The sequence below is a fragment of the Anguilla rostrata genome, chromosome 15 (genome assembly GCF_018555375.3).
Source record: "Anguilla rostrata isolate EN2019 chromosome 15, ASM1855537v3, whole genome shotgun sequence".
NCBI lineage: Eukaryota > Metazoa > Chordata > Actinopteri > Anguilliformes > Anguillidae > Anguilla > Anguilla rostrata.
In genome coordinates, this window is record NC_057947.1 from 26,601,046 (window position 1) to 26,605,660 (window position 4,615).

The 4,615-nt window shown below is 40.1% G+C and overlaps 1 long non-coding RNA gene across 1 annotated transcript; it reads left to right on the top strand.

Moving 5' to 3' along the window:
• The first annotated feature begins 108 nt into the window (after positions 1 to 108).
• LOC135240903 (uncharacterized) lies at positions 109 to 4,359 on the top strand. Its single transcript, XR_010325828.1, has 3 exons — positions 109 to 184; positions 1,196 to 1,260; positions 2,966 to 4,359. It is a non-coding gene; the product is annotated as an uncharacterized LOC135240903 (long non-coding RNA).
• The last annotated feature ends 256 nt before the right edge of the window (positions 4,360 to 4,615 follow it).

The following is a 4,615-nucleotide window of genomic DNA, read 5'->3' on the forward strand; positions in this document are numbered from 1 at the left end:
TTCTTGTGATCAAGTGCGATTGTTGGTCTAAATTGCTAACACACCGGTGGATTGATTTTGCGGTGGAAAGCGTAACTTATGTAAATATTGCTGTTTGTTTGTCCTTCTAGCTGGCTATAACTGGTCTGTGGCTGGTATAAACTGGTTAAGCTGGTAACCTATGCTCGTCAAACTGGTGGACTAGGTAACTATATAGGCTGGTCAGCTGGTTAACCATCTAAAAGTGTTGAAAACATCTTGAAACAATCTTGACCAGTTTAGGTTGGTTTAAGATGGAATCTTTAGCAGGGATTTTTTAATTTTTATTTTTAAAGGTCCTTACCACAGGTGCCCCTTTTTTACTTTACTATTGTTGCACATGTGCCCCCCAAAAAGTCTGTGTATGGTTGTTTTAACAGCACAGGTACTTTGGCTTTGAAGTGCTGTGCTTTCGCCAGCTGAGTAAAATCTCCATAAAAACTGGTTAAAGAATCCACAGCCTGGGAGTCTTAGTTCAGCAGAGGATTACTCATTAAACCCCATATCCATTCATGCACTCACCACTTCAGGGTGCAGGCCAGGGCTGGCTCAAGCTGACACGATTGCCTAACAGAGGAATTCAGGAGAGCCTTCCCATTGTTCATAGCCATGTGAGGAGGGGTCAGAGGTCAGCAGTGCTGACATGCAAACACATTGGGGGAGAGAGGGTAGGACAAAGCATGAGAGTTTCTAAGTAACCAAAGCTCTTCATAAAGCTCTTAACTCTCTGCTAGATTTTAACCTAAAATAGAATTTCACCCTTATTTAATAGCCTACTGCTCACAGCTCTTAAACTAAGTGTACACTAAAAAGAGAGATTTGCTACTGGCTTGCGTAGATTATCATCACTGTGCAAAATTGTCTGACTTACCCGTGAAACTTACGTCACACCTGCCTTTAGTCTGCCAAAACTCACAGCACAATGAAACAAATGTCACAGGGTCTGCACATCAGTTATGCCTGTGTAAGCATGTGAAACAACTTGCCACTTGTGTGCCTTAAATCAATGGCTCTGGTTGACTGAGGTTACCCAGCATCATTCATCAGCCACAATGTGCTACACTTTGTACTTTTGCTCTCAGCTCTGTAATATGGAAAAGACTGATCACGGTCCCAGCAAAGATACTTTACCCGTACTTTGCCCTAAAGTGAGTTTTTATAATCTTTGAGGTTGCAGACTCCTCTTCCATGTCTGTCTCCAGTATTGTGGAATTCTTTCTGATGTAACCATCTTCATCACAAGTGAGTGTCACTGCAATACCTCCCTTGTTCCTCACAGTGTTAGAGAACAGTTCCACACATTATCCACACATTGCGGACGGAGTGTAGCACAGTGGGTAACGAACTAGACTTGTAACTGAAAGGTCGCAGGTTCGATTCCCGGGTAAGGACACTGTCGTTGTACCCTTGAGCAAGGTACTTAACCGGAATTGCTTCAGTATATATCCAGCTGTATAAATGGATACAATGTAAAATGCTATGTAAAAGTTGTGTAAGTCGCTCTGGATAAGAGCATCTGCTAAATGCCTGTAATGTAATTATCTTCCACAGGCATCCAGAGGCTATCTGTTGTCATCAGAGAGTGATATTCATCCCCGCCAATCGCCACTAAATCGCTCCTGTGGCTGTAGTATTATGCGGACTGTAGGATATGAGATTGTGAAGTGCATGAGACTGTCAGAGGGTTGCATGGCCTTCAGTGGAAGTGCTCCTGGTGTGTATAGTACCACAAAAGGCACTATATGTAAAGCCAAACAGAAAGGGGGGAAAAAAACATAAAAAGTCACAAAGTTAATTAGAATATAATTTCAATGACAAAAATATAGACAAAATGACCAAGTTTGTGGCAGAGCTTGAGATTCTCTGCTTTTGAGCTTTCAGCAGTGGAGGCCTATACTCTCACTGAGTTTGGTAAACTTCGTATATGAATGTACACATCTTCTGCATTTAATTTCCTAACATGAAACCCTTAAGTAAGCAGATTAATTGGTTTCCATTTGTGTCCTGTAATGTAGGTGTCTCACCAGTTTAGTAATGTAATTCAGTTCAGTAGTGAATGCAGCAAGACCTGCAGTCTGCAATAGTCTACTCTTTCAAAACAGGTTTAAGACAACTTTGTTTCAGTATGCCAGCTCACCTAAATTAGATTACATTACAGGCATTTAGCAGTCGCTCTTATCCAGAGCGACTTACACAACTTTTACGTAGCATTTACATTACCATTTATACAGCTGGATATATACTGAAGCAATGCAGGTTAAGTACCTTGCTTGAGGGTACAACCTTACCCATTATACTACACTGCCGCCCTCTGATGTCACTGGTTTAATGTATCTGTCACTATTGAGAGAGGTAACTACAGGTATTTTCAGAAATCACTAGTCATTGGGAGTGGCAGAAATATTATTCTGTTTTCAGTTCCTGTTATTTTGGCTAACTGTGAAAAGTATCTTATTATGTGACAAATGTGGCATTGTACATAACAATACACTAGTGTGCAATATAACCTTGGGTGATTTGGATAAGTGAATGGGAATAAGGATACAAGGTTATTTAACCTGTTAATTTCCAAAGCTGGTGAACATCAAGAAAGAATGAATAAAAACCTGCATATGTGGCAACCAACATACAGTAGATTTGCTTAAAAATGATGTTCATTTTTTACGGGTGAAATTATGTACACCTAATCTCGAACAAGCTTCTATTCCCACAGTTCATTTACGTTTTACCAAAAGATGAATCTTAAGGGCTTCGGAAAGGGGCCAAAATATATTTTAAGCAATAGTGCATGATAAGCAGAAAAATAAAGACTAAATGCACATTTATCGCTCTTTCTGCCTACATAGTGTAGAGTGAATATATGCCTCTCCTTTTTTACTCTGCGTTTGTTCATTTTTCCCACATCCTCCCTGCATGAGGAGGATGCATGACCACATCCGTCCCTCAGACTGCCTACACGAAGGGCCCCTGCACTCAAGAAGGGCCCCTATGGAACAGTTCCCACTCATGTTGCCATAGCGTTGCTCTGACGAGGCGTGGTGCGGGAGTAACTGTGGGAGGTTTTCATGAGCTCCATATCTGAATGCTGGCCTGTGCCTCTCATGTGCAGATATATGGTTTTAATATTTATTTATCTGGCAAATACTTACCATCCATTATGATTTACAAGGCCATCAGGATACCATAACAAGCAGTCACACCATGATTTAAAGCATAATATAGGTACTGACAACATACCTGCATCATGCCGATACGCACATAGAGCCTAATAATGGCATATGGGTGCAGGACATTGGATTCATACAGCTTCTGTGAACCTGAACAGGTAGTTCTTATGCAAGAATCAGAAGGTAGGCAATTTGGTTGTCTTGTGGGTGCAGTTACCAAATTCCACCACCGGGGGGCCAGAGAGGCGATAAAGACAGCTTTGGATATGAGGCCACAGAAGAGAGAAATAACCAGCCAACCTTATATATTGATGAGAAGCGAGAAACGAATCCCACACACAGATGTCGAACAATCGCTCTTAGTCACAGGTCTTTTAACTAAAACATGGACTATTTTTTCAGCACACAATTTTATTATAAAAAACACTACATTTGAACAGCACGCAGCTTTTATATTTTAAACTTACATCTTATGGCTGGTTGTTCCAGTAGTGTGATTATATGCTTGCATATTTATTATCTTGTCAATATATTATTCCTGGACCACAGCAGCTTGGCACTGAAAAAATAATCTTTGTGTAAACCAGTGTAAACCAGACTGTCCTGTCTGTTGCTAAAATTATTTTCTTTTTTTGTTGCTTTTAGGGACGAGTGATACTGTCACTGTCAGTTATCTGCCTTGTGGACAAGTATGTGATGCACAAAATCAAGAAGCCAGTATGTTCCTGCTTCCTTATGGATTCTGAGCTTTTTCCAGCTCACCTCCTTGGACTCTAAGCTCCTTGAGCAACTTGAGTTTTTGGAAACACTCTAAAACAATGTATTTTGTATATTGCTATCAACGCATAATATGTAAAGCATTACAATATTTTAGTTTACTGCCATGTGTTTGTTATTGTAGACTTTGTCGGGTTTTTTATGTTCAGTTCTAGGATTTTGATTGGTGTCTTGGACTGCTTAAATGTTGAATAATTGCACACTTATGAAAAGTGCTTAATCGTTAAATTATTGTCATCACAGGTTTTCTTTTTTGTCTGTTTGTAAGAACATATGAAAGCCTATGAGATCCAGCCATGGGCATTCCTCTGCAGTGGCTCTGACTAACAGTTAAAACCCTAATTTACACACAGCCATGGATAATTAAAATAAATAAGACATGAATGAAAACATACAAAAAACAGAATGAAACGGCGGCTTCACTGATGATAATTACACCTGTAGTAAATTTCTTCTTGAAGCCCACCCACATCGACATGTAGCATTGTAACCTAAGACACACACACACACTGCTGGAACAGGCCCCATCAAATAATGATTATTGTAACAAAGATGATGACGTGTAAGTTAGTCTAGCTTCATAGGAAGGGAATCCCTCTCAGATCCCTCTCATGTCTGCACTGTAGTGTATGATTCCACAGGAATATGGGGAA